Source organism: Carcharodon carcharias, chromosome 2 (assembly GCF_017639515.1).
Source record: "Carcharodon carcharias isolate sCarCar2 chromosome 2, sCarCar2.pri, whole genome shotgun sequence".
Classification (NCBI taxonomy): Eukaryota; Metazoa; Chordata; class Chondrichthyes; order Lamniformes; family Lamnidae; genus Carcharodon; species Carcharodon carcharias.
The window spans coordinates 45,431,816-45,451,006 of NC_054468.1; the positions used below are offsets into that span (position 1 = coordinate 45,431,816).

The window sequence follows — 19,191 nt, forward strand, 5'->3', positions numbered from 1 at the left end:
GGGTTCAAATTTAAAACTTTTGGTCTCTACCTCATCATTTGAACCCTCACGTTTGGTCAGATTACTCTCCCCCTTCTTTGCTACCTGAAGTACACTCATTGGTTGGTTATCCTCCCTGGCGTAATAATGTTTCAGCATGTTTATATGACATGCTCATTGATTTCTCCTTCTATCTGGCGTACTAATAATATAGTTTACCTCATTAAGTTTCTTTTTAACCATTAGGATCCACTAAACCTAGCCTTCAGTAGTTCACCCAGCATAAAGGTACCAGAACCAGTATCTTATCCTCAGGTTTAGAAGTGCTTTCTACAGCTGTCTGATCTGCTTGGATTTTCATTACCTCTTGGAAACCTTAAGGTGTTCACGAGAAGCTGCACATGATATTGACAGTCTGTCTCAGAACTTGGGAACTTTGTCTAAGAGAATAATTTTCATTTCCTGATCTATAAATTTCTCTCAGCTGAAATACGGCACAAGATTTTTTTTCAAAATTATACTTTATTCATAAAATTTGTAAAAGTACATTACGTAACAGTTCAAATTTGACATTACATAAAGTGTAATTCAGATCAATTTCTTTCAACACATGAATAACCTGCTTTAAGTAGTAGATACATTTTTGGAAACCAGTACTTAAATCAAAATTACTTATTTCAAAGCAAGTTTTCTCATTTAAATGTATCTAATATCAGGATATGCATTCCCAACCCAAGATTTGCAACCCCAATGTGTAACATAAACATGAAAAGCACCTTATTTATAAACGAAAAAACACAATGCACTTTTTTTTTGATTATGGGATGTGGGCATCGCTGCCTAGGTCAGCATTTATTGCCATGTGTCATGAAGCTATTAATGTATATAATATTTTGGAAAATATTTTTCTTTTAAAACAGAGAGTTAGTCTGCAGGTATGTCTTAATTGGATTAAAGCCAGCTAGTTTGGGTGATTTGATGTGTACTAGTTTTGATAGGTAAGAGAGATAGCATGCATTTGAATTTTTTGAATAGGGCATTCAAGAAGGGGGGTGAAAACTGACACCTTTCTAGCAGCCATCAAGCAATATGTTTATATTATTAATAAAATTGGTACTATGAAAGTGGTTTCATTGCCAAAAGTTGAAGCTCAAAGAGGCTGGTGAGACTCAAATGAGAATTTGAATTTAATCAGTGGTAGTAGATATAATTTCAGTAGTTTTCAGGTGAGCAGAGCAGAGGCAATATGAGATCAAAAGACAGCTGTAAGCATCCAACTGGCTCCACAGTAAAAAGGACCTCATTTTGAATTCGTAAGGTGAAAATGCTATGCCTGATGTTTGGTTAAGTCTTTGAATTTCAGTTGCCTTAATGGAGATTAGTTTGGGAATTTGTTATAAGTTAAGATAGTAGTAATTTGTGTAGCCATGTGTATATATTTTAACCTGTGTAAATTAATAAAATCTTTCAATTAGTTTAAAGTAAAGCCTCGAGAACTGGTAGTCTGATTCCTGAATTTAGAGTTGCATTTCAAACATAACACTTAAAATGATAGGTTATGACAGTTGTTTAAAGTTTCCCCTCTTGGAATTTTAAATAACTGTTTTACCACCTGCATCAGTCATAACACCCCTCCTAATTGCTTTGGGTCTGGAATCACATGTAGGTTAGACAGATTTCCTTCCCTAAAGGACATTACCAGGTGGGTTTTTATGACAATCAACAATGGTTCCATGGCCATCATTAGACTTTTAACTCCAGGTTTTCAAATGTCACCATTTACCATGGTGGGATTTGAACCCAGGTCTCTAAAATACATGTTCAGTAACAATACCACTATGCCACCACCTACCACATAATGCACAAACCAATACACAATACTCATCGTCAATGAGGTGGGAATGTGTTATTGGGAGATGGAAATCTGAGTTTCCTGCCTCACCTTTTGGCACCTGTAATCTTGAACAGCTTCATGAATTGCAAGTTTGGAAAATGCTTAAATGATTGTTGCACCTTTTGCGTTTGATTTTCTTGGTCCAATTTCTGGCAGCAGCTGATGACCCTTTTAACATCTGTGCTGACCTTTAAACTTCTTTCCTGTTATGACCAGTTTAGGAGGAGTGCAATTTCTCTAGGCCTACTACTCTACAGGTCGCACCATAAGTGTAAATGTTTAATTTAGTCACCAAAATGGCCAATTGTTTACTTTCATTATTGTTAGACTCAGAATAAAAGAGACTTTAACCAGCCTTCTTTCAATAAACTCATAATGATTGATTTATTATGAAACAAAACTTCTTTTTAAAAAAAAGTTGCAAAAAACTGGTTAACATACAATTTGTAATCCAGAAGTGTAACTATATACTCCTCTAAATCCCAACATATACACATACACACAAAGGACAAAACAAATAGGGTCCCTGTAGAGGCTGGCATATTAAAGGAAAAAACCTCTGGCCATTGTGAAAAAATTATGAGAAAGGACTTAGTTCAAAGGGCTTTGACACTGTCGATCTGGTGTACCTGTGTACAAAGACTGATCGCTGGTCACAGTAATTGTCTGGGAGTTCTTTCCAAAGGAGCTTCAGTGTGGAGGAGAACTGAATGGAATCAATGTCCTTGGGATCTCTCTCTCATCTCAGCTTCTCAGATTTCCAAATACAGATGAGTTATATTGAGATGAGGATTTCTCGCTGGACACTGATAACTACACTGAATTTCAGTTGAGGGAAGGAGAGAGCGAGTTGGGCAACCTTCTCCTTTTCTGTTTTCCCAAAACTAAGTTCAAAACACAAGTTCAAAACAGAAACTCATCTCAGTTAGGTAGTTTCCAGAAAATCACCAAGGCCTCAAGTCTGAAAACAGTATTTTTTTTCCATTAATTAAAGTTCAAGTAAGCAAATAGTTCTTATCTCTTCAGGTGCCTTGCTGGTTATTTAGCTGAAGTCATGTGACTCGTTGGAAAAGGCAGTTTTCCCACAGTCCCAAGTGAACTTGTCACCTTTTAAAAAAGGTCAGTTTCCAAGACAGTGTCCAAATAACTCAATATCCTTCCAATTTTTTTTTAAAACATGTAGTTCTTGGATATACATATTTATAGCATTTCCAAAGAAGGATCACTATCTTCAAAAAATTTCAGTGCTCCTTCAGTTAGCTTGAAAGCCTCCAACTTGTATTGTTTGCTGTGTGATAATTCCTCCGCTTCTTCACCTTCTGATAGAGCTCGCTTCAGCTCAAGCTGAAGCAGCTCCTTATTAATCAAACAAATTCTTTGCCATTCTTTGGTTGGTCAGTTAACTGGCATAACCCATACGTTCAAGTTGGTTCCATATATTCTAACATGCTGCACATTATATAGATAATCTTCATAGCGCTTAGAGGAATAGCATTTTGGTCACTAGCCATTATCTTATTTTTGTTCTTGATGGTGGACACAGTCATTAGTAGAAGTCCAAGTGAACTAGCCATGGCTGCTGCCTTCTCTCCAACTTCATCATGTCATAGCACTTCTAATTTCTGTTCCAAAGTAATAACTTTCCTCTTCATTTTGGGAGTAATGGAGTCCTTGTCACTTGATACACATTTGCTAGTCATTTTGCAGACTTTACTCCTGTATCATAGGGTAAAATAATGGAGCAAAATAAAGCAACATCAGCTGATGTATCTTGGACAACTTACATATGCGCAGAATCTTATTAGTTCCTTATTAGCCCTACTCAAACACCCCATGCACATGTGCAGAATATCGCATGCATTGAATACTGTATCAAAGTTCTTTTCAAACATTCTATGGATATACGCAGATTGTGGATTAAAAGCTTACTCAGGCACTCTGTCAAGCCCAGGACCTTTTTTAACCATGTCCACAACAAGGATGGGTATTGATAATTTGGGCGAACTACTTTATAATGAGGTAAGCGGTATGCACAACAGATACATCCGTTGTAATTTGTTAACTACTTAATAATGAAGCTATCCTACTCAAAACTACTTAAAATGGGATATGGTTGCACATGATGTGCCTCACTACACTTGCCATTACAGTTTATATTTACAGTGTACATTTAAATTTAATGTAAAACATTCTCTGGTGCATACAGCCTGAGGGGTTTTACATGGTTTCCTGCCCTTTGAAATACAATGGCAGGAGGGCTTTAGGCAGTGATCTTTCCCCATGTAGTGGCTGCCCCCAAGCTTTTGTACATCCCTCAGCATGTAGTCCTAGACCTCATCTGCAAAACTAGGCTGTCGACAACTATTTGCACTGGAAAATCAGCAGGTTTCAGGCAGACCAAGAAGCATTTTTCATTGAGTTGATGGTTCAACAGCAGCAGTTGATGTTTATCTCAGTATGCGTCCCTGGGAATAGCCTGAAGAGCACAGAATCCTGAATTACGGAGCTGCTTGGGAAGAACCTTGACAAAAAACAACTGCATCTCCTTCCAGACCCGCTTTGCAAAAGAACATTCCAGAAGGAGGTGGGTGACGGTTTCTTCCCTGCAGCAGTCATCTTGAGGGCAGCATGCGGAGGTAGTGAGACTCCAGGCATGCAGGAAGGTTCTGATAGGAGTGCCCTTCTCACCACTAGCCAAGTTACATCTTGGTGCTTGCCTGAAAGTTCTGGTGATGAGGCATTCTGCCAAATGACTTTGACAATCTGCTAGGGAACCATCTCACAGGACCCACCATCTCCTCTTCCAACAGAGCTCTCAGGACTTTATGTGTGGACCACTCTATGATGGACATGTGATCAAATGTGTTTTTCTGCAAAAACTTTCACTGATGGTCAGGTGGCAAGCATAATCCAACTGAATAGAGCTTTCCACAGCGACATGGCCAGACATATTCTTCGCATCACCAGGAACAGATAGAACCTCAGCACATACTGGCACTTGGGTATTTGTTTTCTGATGGTCTATGCACAACTTGATGCAGCTGCACACAAAACTTGCCGTTAGGATGAGGCCAACATCGGGTATGGTTTTCCTCCCTGTTTATCTAAAGGTTTGTACATCATGTCTTTGTGGACATGGCCCATTTTCAATCTCTAGACAAAGCAGAGGATGGCTTGTGTGACCAGCTTGATGCAAGAGCAGTGTATGGGTCAGACTTGTGCCGTGTAGAGCAATACTGAGAGTGCTTTGCACCTGATGATCAGGCTCTTTCACCAATTTGGAGGGAGTGCCACTCTGACATGCCCAATTTCTATTTCACCATTGGCTACATGCCCCTTTCAGCAATTAGTGAATGCCCCGGCCCCTCCGAACCATTTTGCCAACACCTTCAGGCAGTCTGACCTAACAGTGAGGGGGACAAATTACTGGTCGGTCAAGTTTCCAAAGAACATGGCCTCACTGTAGCTGCAAATTACTTTGGCTCCCAAGGCCAGTTCAAAATGGTTGCAGATGCTCATCAGTCTATGAACCGACTATCTGAGCAGAAGATAGCAACCTCATCCATGACCCTTATGCCCACTTCCTTCCTGATGGATTTGGCAAAAGATGTTATACAAATACAAACAAGACAAGGGAGGGAGGACATCCCAGCCTGACTCCAGACTTGATCGGAAAGCTTTCTGATTCCCAACCATTGATTGAAATTGTGAAAACACAACTGATGGTCTTGTAGAGCAATGGGTCAAATTGCAGATTCCCTCCGTAAGTATCGACCATGTGGGTGTGAGACATTCTGTTAAAGGCCTTCTCCTGGTCCACCTGATGAGGCAGGTCGATCTCTGTTCCGTACATAGGTGATTGTATCCCTGAGCAGTGCAAGGCCATTAGAGATCTTCCTGCTGGTACAGTGCAGGTCTAATTGGGGTGGATACTAATTCCAGAGCAAAGCATACTCAATTCGTGATGACCTTGGACCGGATTTTGTAGTCCATTTTAAGTAGCGATACGGGTCGCCAATTTCTGATTTCCTCCCTCTCCCCCTTCACTTCTGGATGAGGATGATGATGCCTTTCTTCATGGATTCTGATATGCTCTAGGCCAGAAGCATAGTCTTGTACAATTCCAGCAGGTCTGAGCCAATCCAGTCCCACAGACCTGAATACAACTTGGTTAATAAGCTGTCACTTCCAGGAGTTTTACTTGTCTTGTATGGTCTGAGGGCCTTTATCTGTTCATCCAGAGTAAACAGTTTGTCCAGGTTCTCCCACGTACTGTCATCTGTGATAGAGAACAGGAGAGTCTGGGAGGCTATAATGTTTGTGGGCTTCACATCATACAGACTGGCATGAAAGGATTTGCTGATCCTTAGTGTGTCAGGCTGTGATGACATTACCAACTATTCTCTTCCTTCAGGCCCCTGATCGCAGAGCTCCTGCAGTGTTTTTTGGAAGAAGAAATGTGTGCATGTCTCATCCTTCTCCACGGAGAGTACTCTGATGTGGATGATAACCTTGGACACTTCATCGGCAAAGAACGAGGTTTGCTAACTCTTCACCTCTTGGAGATCCTCCTCAACATCGACCACCATTGACTGCAGTAGGAGCAGACTCGGCATGTTTTTCTGGAGTCGGGACATCTCCCTCTGTCTCTCTCATCTTCTGAACACCTTTGAGGATGAATAACTTCTTGACATTTGCCTTGATTGCTTCCTACAAGTGCTCTGGGGACTCAAAGAGGAGGTTTCATCCAATCTTTGTAATCCTTTATGAGTTCCTCAATGTTTACTTTGGTCAATAGTTTCAGCTTCCATGTCACTCTGCAGTGGAAATCACCATGTAGAATGACTGCCTGGATGTTGCCAGCAGCAATGGAAGCTGCTGGAGGATAGTCAGTTGCTCACTGTTTAAAACTGACGCAAACACGGTAATTAACAAGAGTGGAGTTTTTGTACACGATGTCTGTTATAAGGTGGTGATCATCCACTACCTCCTTAAGTTCAGTGAAGTTGCCGTTTCGCAGCAGAATACCCAGACCAGAAGAATAGGAATTATTTCCCCCTGACCAAATCAATGGCCTATGGAACCACCATTGCCAGCAGTGCCAGTAGGTGGTGAAGTGTGGCATTCTGCACTCCTGCAGAAACAGTAGATCAGCTTTGTCCTTGGCGAGGCACCCCAAAGTTGAAACGCATTGTGTAGCAAGCTTTGTACTATGCACGTGAAGGCAATCTTTAAACCTATTAAAACTATGTGTCGTTTACCAGTCCAGTTGTCTGTGCTAATCGTAACCTTTGGGTATGTCCCTGTTTACTGATACTGTTAACAAACTGTTGCACTGTTGTTGGGCTGAGAAAACCATCATGATTCTCCTTGAGAGGGAACAGGGAGTCATGCAAGCAGGGAGGTTTGGGCTTTCCTCCATCAGTGCTGTATTTCCTTTCTGTTCCTCAACAAGGACTTTGCTGCTCCATGCTTCCTGGAGCGAGGGTGCTCTGGGTAGTTCACTACTCCTGGCTTCCCAGAGCTGGGTTACTGTGGGTGTCTCACTGCACTTGGTGCTTTAAGGTTGAGGTATTATTTATAAATGCAGAACTGTGATAGTGAACTTCCTTTGTATTTGCTCCTAGATCTGGTTGACCTGGGATGAAATATTAACTCATACTGCTATCTGCTGCCATTTAATTTAGGCCCGTCTTTTAACAGGAAAGTGGCCTTCTTTTTTAAGTGAGACATTTTCAATTACTGTATCCCAATGCTTTCCCTGAAATGACAGAGTCTTACCTACTGCTTTCATGGTAAGCTTTTAAGAAAAGTTGCCAACAATGGTTATATTTTTCTTCAGCTTGACAATAACTACAATATTAACAGTGAATAGCAGTCCTTTATAAGCTACTATCTAGATGGATTTTTTCAATCCCAGCAGGCTAATTGTATTGCTACTTTTTCAGAGTTCGCACATGCAAGGAGCATATAGAATTTAGGGAGAGGCACCAGCGTAGCAAAATTTGTTTAAGATGGGATTCACTACCACTGGTGCTGAGGCATTTCTGACACAGATAACTGAAACCTTGATTTTGCTACATTCGCAAAGCTAGGTCTTACAGAATGTTTCTATTCATTAAATATTAGCCATGCTGATGCAAACCATGTTCATCAAGTCATTCGTGATTCCAAATAATAGTTTGTTTTTGAAAGGAATCCCTCAGAAACTGTGTGCACCAAGGATGATTTAAAGGTTCATTGTCAATTAGGATTTCTGGCTTACAGGAAAAGACAGCTTGAAGGATGAATGTTGACAGTAAGCATACAAATTTACTTTCAATTTTATTTTATCATTTAGTCCATATGGCAAAGAGTCTCCCAAGAGCAATAATTTACGATCAATAGGCTAGCTTATTCATCTCATTCGAGAAACAGAGCTTGTGGAATGATAAACGATTGAATAAGATTACTGTTCTTTCACTGCAAAGGACTCACTGGGGGAGATTTTGAGGCCTGCTGTCTGATTGAAATAGGGCTGTAGCACCCGGAAAATGGAATGAATTACAGCCTCACTCTCACCTATGATTTGCATGCAGAGTGACAGTCACCTCCCTTGTACAACAGTGGACAGCAAGCTGCAAACTGTTGGGGATGTTGTCTGCTCCAGCCTAGAATAGCCCACCAAAAGAATTTCATGGCCATTACTACCTTTTACCACCACTGGCAATGCCATCCTCTCCCTGCTCTGAGGCTGCAGAACTGCCTGCAAGAGGTGGCAGATTGCAGTGAGCTGCTCCTTAGCGAAATGATGGTGTCACAGGCATTATTCCTCACTTCCACTGAGATAATGAAATTGCTCTGTGAAGACTCTAGGTGGATATGGCCATCCGCTTAGAGCGCCTCTTTAGCTCCTCCATCTCCTCCTTCTTCAAACGGCATGTCCTTCTCTGTTGCCTCTTCTATTCTATATATCAAACTGCAGGCCACTGGCCTAGAAACTACAGCATTCTAATTGGGAGCAAGTGGTATCAGCTAAACCCTTCAAGTGAGAACCAAGGCCTTCAGTACATGCCACACCGCTACCTGTAGACTTTATCAGCTTTTATTGGCAGTACAAACCTCCAGGCAATTATACTAACTCAGTGACAGCCAGTAGAAATGAATCAGTAACTAACCTGAAAGTGGCTGAAATCCCGTGAAGTAGCACTGGTGGGGTCCTTGCCTGCTGTTGAATGCGTGTTCAGCTGTAAGTTAAGAGAGGGCATTAGCTGAGGTATTGAGATTGAACATGGCCCCACAAGAATAAAGTTAGCATTGCAGCGGCTATGCTAACAAATTACCCAGAATTGGATTAAGTGCTGTCCACGCCAGAGTACATGTGCAAGGAAAGAATGTTGTTTTGGATGAAGGGCTCAGGTAATGGTGAAAGTACAGTCAACTGAGATTTGTGGCCTAAGTCCTGTGACTAACATTTAATAAAGGCTGGGATTTTCTGGCCCCATTGCAGGTGGGACCCACCGCAGGTGAGGCGGCCCCCCCAGCCAGAAATCCATTGACTTGCGGCGGGACCAGAAGATCACGGCAGCGAGTGGGTGTGGAAAAGCCCACTCAAAGAGTGGATACATATTTTTTTACTTGAAGGTTTGTCCCCTTTAAACAATAAATATTGGTCAATTTCAGCTCTAATGTAAAATTAATACTAATGGAGGTAGAAGTATTGTTTACAAAGCTTAGAGCAGCAATTGGGCAGGATTTTCCCGTCGGCGTATGGAGGATGGGGCCCGCTTGCCAACATATAAAATGACACGCGTTGACATCAGGCGGAACTCCTGATATCACTGCGCCCCATTTAAATTTTCCGGTAAGTGGGGGCGCAGCAAAATCAGCTGTGCACCCGCCGACCTGTCAATGGCCAATTGAGGCCATTGATAAAGTCACTAAACTAATTAATGGACCTACCCGTCCAACCTTAAGGTTGGTGGACAGGCCAGGAACCCTGGCGGGAATTAGAAAAAGTATGAAACCTCATCCACTGGCGGGATGAGGTTTCATGTAGGCTTTTAAAAATTTTATTAAAGTTTTTTAAAAAATGATGTGACATGTCCCAACTCATGTGACAGTGTCACATGAGGGGACATGTCAGTGAGTTTTTTTTTCTATTTTTAATATTTGTGACAGAACAGCCGATCTCCCTGAGGCAGCACTTAGCCTCAGGGAGATGAGTGCGCTCTTTCGTGTGCATGCGCGAAACAGTGCACTCTTGCATTTAGGCATTCCCCCGTCCCCCCGCCTGCACAGGGAGCTCATAGCGATTGGGGGTGCCGATCGGAGGCACGCATTCAACTTCACCCCCAACGGGGAGAAAACCCCGCCCATTGTTTATGAGAATATCACTATTTTACACTAATTGTGGTTTTCTTCAAGAATGAGATGGAAACCTAAACAGCTGCAGCACCCAAATTCTTGGTTGTTGCTTCAATTTGTGAAGAGATTTCTTCTTATTTTCTTTCAGTTTAATAAATATATTGCAAGTACCAAGGAGTATTTAGAAATCTTAAATTACACAATTTTTAACTCACTATATTTAATTCTGCCCATCTTCTTACCTGCTCATTCAGCAGCTCTTGTAACCTTGAGGTATTCATTTGAGGATTAAACTTGATTCCATTAAAATCCTTTTCTATCGATAAAGAGTGCATCAACATAAAAATGTTCAAGCGAAGAAAAGAAGGAGCAGTTATTCTGGTTTTGTTACATATTCAGAAAAAAACCCATCAATGTTCTGTTATTGCCATACTCCTTAATGACTATTACTGCATAATGAACCTTCTGTCTGCATTGTTTTGACAGCTCCAGGAAGAGCTGTCTACCAGTGTCTAAGGAAGAGGTGGTCAGAGGTATGGGATCTGTGCTGTTAAGTGTGGATCCTTTTGTCATACCAGCTGATCTCCATTGTCATTGCAAAGTGAGTTGAAGAATGTTTTGTTTTATGGCATTAGGGGTGTTATCAGTAGAGACTAAAGGGTAAAATGCTCCTAAAAGTTTACTGTAACACTTACAATATATAGGGCTTATACACAAGACTTTTAACATAATAGATGATTCTCAAGAAACTAACACATGCCAAATTAATTTACCAATTATTGCTGAAAAAATAGATAAGCTGTTGAAGCTTTTCACCTTGCACAAATCAGGACAGATGCAAGAAAACCAAATTTCAAAGGGAACAAAAATTTATACAGTATGAGAAAAGGGTGCTGATTTGTTGTCAAATGGACTCTGGTTGAGACCAAGCCCCCAACCTTAATTCTTTCAACTCCAGACTCAGTGAGCTTAATTTTACAGTTCACCCATGGACAAGAAAGCAAGAAGATTGACCCATAAATTAGGTTGCCATGCCATCAGTGGTATACCCACTGCTAGTCCACCGCCCCTGCCTTTACCACAATTATATGAGAGTGGGGAGGCATTGATTGGGTTGCCTGCCCATGGCCCAATTTAGGCCCTTGAGTGGAAAATTAAGGGCCTCAATCCACTGTTGCTTTGATTTAACAGATGTGGGAGAGGCTGGCACTCAATGCGCACCCCTGCAGTTGTTGGTATCTTGCTGGGCATCTGGAGTCAATCGGAGGCTTGGACCCTCAGTTTTACCTTCGCACATCTACCCTCCCTGACATGCCCCTCCCGCCCCCCCCACCCCCCCCCATCTCCACTTGCCTGGCCCCAGCAAGATCCCGGACATACCTGAATGTCTGGGTCCATCACTGGCCTACCTGCAGCACCAACTATGGCACTGCTGTTGCTTGGCACTGCCAGATGGAGATCTGATGACCTTAAATTGGCTCCAAGAGGTGGGACTTCCTACTGGAGATGGATGGAAGTCTCCCCTCAAGCTAATTAAAGGGCCGTTCCTCAAAAATTAAAGTGGGGAGAGCCAACTATATGGAGGCGGCCTCACCACTGATATTTATGCTGGGTGTGGGGATCGGCCCTCAACATATTATTCAGCCCAATTATTCCAATGCTCCGCATAGTTAACCTTTCATCTCCAACCATCCAAAACTCGGCTGCTCATGTGCTATCCCATACCAAGGTCCACTCACCCATCGATGCTGACCTCTTTAGCCCACATTGACTCCTCCAAATTTAACATTTTCTTTCTTGCAATTAAATCCTTTTATGGGCCTTTCTCTCCCTCATCTCTGTAACCACTTCCAACTCCACATTCCACCTATCCCACCAGTACTCTCAAACTCTGGTCCCTCGTGTACTCCCTCTTCCTTTGCCTACCATTGTGGCCTTCAGCCACAAACCCCACCTTCTGTAGTTGCCTTTATAAATTCCAACACCTCTCTCTCCTTAAATCAATTCTTTGGCCAATTTTTCAGTAATTACTCTTAATATCTCCAGATTTGGCTCAGAGCCCATCTTATCCCTTTTTGATAAACCCTCTGTGAAGCACCTCTGTATGTTTTTACTATGTTTAAGGGTGCGTATAAATAAAATTTAAAAGAAATGTTATTTTTATCCACTTTGTAATACAATTTGTATGTGAGTAAATGAACATGCATGTTAGCTATATGGTATCTTGACTTTGTAGGAACATTTATCCAAATGACCGTTGAACTGTTGTAACTTTTTGCAACAATAATAAATTGTGCTGTGCTGCAGTATAGGCATGCATGCAGAGTTTAGAAAAAGTGGTGTTCTAAAGATTCAGTATGTAGCCACTGTGAAACAATGAAGGGAATCTGTTGGAGGCATGTACACCTTGCCCATTTATTTGACACAGAAAATGGGCTATTCTTACCTTATTGGTCTTCTTGAAGATTTTAACCCATTTCTTGATCAGATTCCATCTTGTCTTGAATTTGCAGATTGCTTTACCCTAGCTGTCTACCTCGCAGCAGACATATTTATGCTGAGCGGTAGGTAAGAGGACAACTTTCCTTTATTGGTTCCCTCCTAAATGGACTTCAAAACATGCTTCAAACAACATTGTTGATCTTCTCCATTTTGCCTGTCAGCCAGAAGGCTGTTCATGTTCCACGTTTAGACTTGAGCACAAAAACTGAGGCAGACTCTCCAGTGCAGGGACTGCTGCACAGCCTGAGGGGTTGTTTTTCAAATAATGTATTGTTCACTTGCATCTTTAAATATGTTTTGCCCACTCTTATTAGTTCATCTGCATAATATCAGCAAAAAGAAGGACATGAAAGTACAGTTTTGTTATAGGGAACCAAAAACAGAAGAGCAGAAATCCACCCACTCAGTTACCAGACACATTAGTCTGTTTGCATCTCATGGCCTTTTAACATTAACTTTGGAGACATACTGTAAGTTCCAGCACATTATAATCATTGCTGCAAACTTTTGGCACCAATGCTGATTAAAACAATACTAAAATGACCTGGAAAGGATAGGTCATATCAGATTGGCTTTCTTCATTCACAATGATCTTGTGATTGCTCTCTTACCATTTCTGTAACTGAATTCATTGTAAAAAAAATGGAAATTGTCACCCTTTCCCACAAGTCCTAAAGCCTCTGGTAACAATTTCAGTTAGAAAATTGGCACATTAGAATGTAGTTGTATCAATTACAGCGAAGTAACAGGTGTATCTGTTGTCTGTGAGTTCACTAAATGGATTAATAAGTGGTAAGATTACAATAGTTCACTCAGCCACTTTTTGCATAGCTGTCAGACACAGACAGAAAAAGATCTTTATAATTCCCTGCTGCATACTTGGTAACCATTGTAGTTCTCTAATGTTATTGTTGCCAGGAATAATATTATTCAGAAAACATCAGAGTTTCAATCATCGACAGGGTTAGACATGTTCAGAAGTGTTGATGACTGCTTATTTAGTTTGATACCATTTGTGATGTACTTAAAAATGTGAACAACATCTTTGAAATCACAAGAGAGGACACCAAATCAAATCAAAAGTTAGAAACTGTTTTGTAGCTGCATTTTCCTCTGACAATAGAGCACATTCATGGGGCTTTGGCTTCAAAGCTGTTGTCCAAGATAAAAAAATACTTCCCTGAAGGCCATAGAGTTAAGATATCCTCCAGATAGCTTACACAGGTGGAATCTGGCAAACATGCATCATGAGCTTGGATTTAGTATATTTATTTAATGCTAGGCACCCGCTTTAGTAAAAACATATTTTCTAATGTTGGAACTAAAATTAAAGCAAAAGCAAGATCTCAATTGAAATTGGATACAATTCTTTCCTGCGAACTTCAGAAATGTCAGCAGGGAATATTAGTTTTAACATTGCATAGGGTCATAAAGTTCATTGCCTGTGTAATGTCTGAAAGATCACTAAGAAAGTTTGCACGATGCAGTCTCAAAGCGTTTTGAGTGAGACTCTTGTTGTTACAGAGGACCATGAAATTATATATACAATTCCAAACTTCACTTGAAAGTCCAGGGTACTAAGGCATGCATGCTGTCAAAATAACTATAATCTAACTGTTCAAACTGTGCAATGTGTACTTATTATGAAAGTTTTGTTACTCATTTTCAAACACCCACATTGAATAGAAATAATTTTTGTGACCATTTTAAGTCATAATCATCCAATGACTTCTGTTGCTGTGCAATGATAGGCTAATGGCATATGCCTCAAATGTTTGAGAGAGTTTGCAATTTGGCTTTGGAATTGTTGAAAGAAAAGGTTCTCAAAACCAGCAGACTGATATGCAGAGAATGTTAATTATACCACAAGAGATCACATTAATCACAAATTGTAGAATCTATTAGAAGTTTAACAAAACAGAATGGGATAGAAATTGATTGAAGCCCATTTTCAGGCACAGAACAGGAACCACACTCCAAGCATGTCCAATCACATGACTGGAACTAAAGCCCCATAGTTGTAGACTTAATTTAAATATAATAGGTAATTGCCAGTGCTACTCAAGTATTTATTGACAACTCACATAAAGAATCAGAAACATCGCCCCAAGGGCATGGCTGCAATGCAAGAAAAAGTTCAATAGCCTCACAAGGCTAGCTAAAGTAAGCCTCAAACTCATATCTCTCATTTTTCTATGTTTTGCCTTGCACTACCTATAGCCCCACTATTTACAACCCTTCCTTCTCTGCCACCTGGTGCTCTCCTATGGCAGCCCGCATAGGTCCATTACATGGAGGTCTTTGTTAATTCCTGAGATCATGCTTAGGCAATAAACATTTTACGCAAAAATTGTGTCTCAGTTTCTCTCAATTAGGCCATTATGATGGACTGCCTCACTGAATCAGACAGCTATCCCGATATTTTTTTGCTTGTTTATGTGATGTGAGTATCGCTGGCAAGGCTAGCATGCATTGCCCTTCCCTAATTGACCTTGAGAAGGTGCTGATGAGCCGCCTTCTTGAATCGCTAATACTACTCTGACAATTAATCTAAGCTTTCAATATACACCAGAGTGTGCACCTTATATATTTTCCAATAAAGATCCAATCTTCCCTTTGGAACAAGGCGATTTATGTTGTTTTTATTTTTTGTCTATATTCTGCTCGTGAACACTGCTAAGTAAGCCTTGATAATGTTACTGGCTTTCATACGAATGGAATGGCAAATCTGAAATGTGAAGCCTCCTTACAGAAATATGTTTATTGTATTATTTAAGGACATAGGAGTTTGAGACATATTACCAATACATATTTTCTTTTAAAAAAATACATTTTAGAACATTCTTAATTGTTGGTGTGTTGCGATTGTTTTTGAACAAGTTGAGCTGGATTCATCAGAAATGTATTACTCTAAAATTTAAATTCAAGTCTGACCCATTGGTATTGGAATAAGTTTGCATTTACTTTATACAAATACACAGGGCTAAAACTTCACTGAGGTCCATATCTGACATGGAACCCTGATATACGATCTGCATCTGCCTATTCTCATGTAGGCAGGCAGCACAAAACCCTTGTGCTTTCTCCTCATTTACATGATTTCTGCATGCAACCCAACATGCCGTGTGCTGGTGGCTGGCTGCACACACAATATGAATTTGAGGCCAATATGCACTTCATCTAGTCTGCAGCTCTTAAAGGCAGTCTGACCCTCTTAAAGGAAAAATGCACTGAATAAAAGATTGCTGTCTGCTGACTCCTGCTGCCATAAACGTAGAGAATGGAAATGGAGCACCAAGGCAGGGAGAGGACTCCACAGTTCATAGGTACAGTGCTGGAGGCCACATTCATGGAAGTGAGCAGGACGAGAGGTGTCATGTTTCCATGCATAGTCAGAAATCCCTCAAGGGCACCCCTCTGAAGGGATTGCGAACAGATGGTCAGGGAGATCAACCCCTGGAGTCCGGCCCTGGGGACATGGTAACAGGGCCTCAACAAGTTTGATGACCTCATGTGAATGGTCAAGGTCAGTGAATACATCCTCATGTGACATCTCCTGTACTATCAGCTCTGGTCAGCCACAACATCCTCAGGGGGCAGAGATTGAACTGCACCAGACCTCTACAATTGAAATCCTGCCGCTTGATCTGTTGCCCGCAATCCCTAACTCAGGTACTGGTAGTGCACAAACTTTACAACATCATATAGAGTCAGAATCCACATGTAATGAGTTACTGACATGAATGGGCTGCATCCAGGCCAAGGGGAAAGAATAGCTATCTGTCAGATCCCCAAACGGTGAGGGCGCAGCCATGTTCTTCTGTATGGGTCTCGGATGAGGACTTCAAGATGCTAATGAACATGCACATCAAGAAATTTAATACATTGACAAGCTGGCCAGACAGCCTGTTATCAATGTCAAGAAGCATGTGTGAGTTTGGCTCCAATGTGGCACAGGGTATCATGCAGTGCTTGGAGCCCATCCTTTCTACTATAGTGGCCAATTCCTTTGTTGAGCTAACAGAACTGAATATGATGCAGTGTCTGTTGACAGTTGTCTCCGCTTCCATTAAAGTACAGGCAGAAGTCGTCCAATATCTCAGTGCTACATTGGAAGCTTAGATGAAGGGTCATGAAATTCATGGCTCAGGCTGCTGCTGTCATGGCTGTGGATCTCAGTGCTCAAAGGAGCTTGCAGGCTTTCCCGGAAGTTCAGCATTCTGTCCTCTGACAGATTAGCGAGGTTGCTGAGGCACGACCCAGGAGGAGTGCCAGTGGCTCTGTGGAGCATGAACCTTCTGTCCTCTCTCAGTTTGATGTGCTCCCATCACTGCCACTCTGTCAATACCTTCTGTTGTCCATGCATAGTGGGGCAGTCTGAAACAGGACCCTCAAGGCCCAGGGCTGTTCTAAAGTGTCTTTTAGGGCCATTTGTAGTCAGCAGTCTTCCTCCCAGCCAAGCTACAGCCAGTGGGGTAGCAATGTGTAGAATCATTAGGTCGTGCAGGCAAAGGCATCTACAAGACAGGCATTCCGGGATTGGTTCAGGTATCTGAAGCAATTTGTCAGTATGCTGATGGTCTGCTCCATGATTTTTCTGGTGGCTCCATAGTTCTCATTATATGCGCATTATCATTGCATGATTTGGTGGTGGACATGGGGGTGGGGTGCAGGACTAGGAGTGATATATTCAGGGGATCAGCTTTGTCCTCAGGAAGACAGCCTCAAGTTATATATGGTGAGATGAAGATGGTGGGAACAGCAGACTGGCTCATAATGAAGGCATCGTGGCTGTTGTCAGGACAGCAGGCATTCACCAATATGCTGTATTATGTAAGGTCATACACCAACTGAAAGTTGATTGACATGGGAGGCCTGCAGAGGCATGAGCGTTCTGCTGCTGACTCCTTACATCATTGGAAACACTGCTATCTTGGAAATGCCACGTGCCCTCTCATACTGCTTCTCCCTGCTGAAGAAGAAAATGATACATTCAGCTCGCCTGATGTAGATAGCCTCCATCACTTCCCAGATGCATTGATGGACAATGTCCTGCCTGGAAAGACTTGGATGAATAAAATTTCAGTGCTTCTATGACTTTGACGGCCACTGGCAGTGCCATCCTCACCGTGGTGCAAGGCTACAGATCAGGCTGAAGGAGGTGGCACATTTGTGACTACCTTCTTGTTGAACTTTAGTCATCTCAGACACTCCTCCTGACTGAGTTCGAGGTAGGGAAAGTGCTCTTGAAAAATCCGCGGAAGGTAAGGCCTTCTGTGGAAAGAGCTCCTTCTCCTCCCTCTTTGGAGAGCTTCCCCTCTCTGCAGTCTTTGTGCATTTGCTGGTTGTTTCAGATCCAGAGGCACTACAACCACAAACCCCATAGCTTGAGAAAAGTTGAATCATCAAAGACTGTTACCACTCTAAAAATATGCAGCAGCTCAGGGGGAGGTGATGGCGTAGTGGTATTGTTGCTGGACTAGTATTCCAGAGACCCAGGATAATGCTCTGGGACCCGGGTTTGAATCCTGCCACAGCAGATGGTAGAATTTGAATTCAATAAAAAACTGGAATTAAAGGTCTAATGATGACCATGAAACCATTATCAATTGTTGTAAAAACCCATATGGTTTGCTAATGTCCTTAAGGAAAGGAAATTTGCTGTCCTTACCTGGTCTACATGTGAGTCCAGACCCATAGCAATGTGGTTGACACTTAAATGCCCTCTGAACAAGGGCAATCATGGATGAGCAATAAATGATGGCCTAGCCAGTGGTGCCCACATCCTATGAATTAATACAAAAAAACCCTCTGTAAACAATCCACAACATTTCCACTAACTCTGTATAAGCAGAAGAAAGTCAAAAGCAGCTCAACTTAGGTTGGTGACTGGGCATTTAAATAATGCTATTTGGTTTGGGAGATGTGTGTTTCTTGTGCTGCTGAATGGATGCTCAGCTGTGAATGATTGGCACAGGCATTTGCTAGACATGCACAAACTAAGTTAGTGAAACGAAATCACCAGAAAGGCTGTTTGAGGCCAGGATAGGACCTCTTCTGCTGCAGTACACTTATGATACACCCACACTTGTGCCCTTCAAGGCATGGGATATTGCGCAGGCCACACCAGAAGTGGCCAAATGTGTGACCAGCACCAGGATTGTTTACCCTGCAATGTTTTTTCAACTTAATTTATAGAATGAGGAGGAAAAATGGGTGCTGGAACAATGCAGTAATGTAACCTGTCTTGCCATTGTTTGCAAAACAATTCCTTTTAAAATAAATTTCTGCTTCTTGTGAAATTTCTCTCATCATCTTATCTGTTCAGTTGAAAGGAAATAGTGATGTACAAATTTAGCAATGAATTTGCTTAATGTCTGGCACTGAAGTCTGCAGCTTGTGAGACTATAATAAGGTAACACATGTCTGTGACATAGCATGCAATCCTTTCATTGTGCTGTGCACACCAT

At 41.7% G+C, this 19,191-nt stretch overlaps 1 long non-coding RNA gene across 1 annotated transcript in view; it reads right to left on the reverse strand.

Annotated features, from left to right (window-relative positions):
• Positions 1-2,259: 2,259 nt before the first annotated feature.
• Positions 2,260-19,191, reverse strand: part of LOC121289966 — a 95,832-nt gene continuing 78,900 nt past the window's right edge. The window contains exons 2-5 of the long non-coding RNA XR_005945684.1: positions 12,666-13,040; positions 10,462-10,535; positions 9,031-9,099; positions 2,260-3,589 (exon numbers count right to left, since the gene is read on the reverse strand). This is a non-coding gene — a long non-coding RNA (uncharacterized LOC121289966). The remainder of the gene's footprint in view (positions 3,590-9,030; positions 9,100-10,461; positions 10,536-12,665; positions 13,041-19,191) is intronic.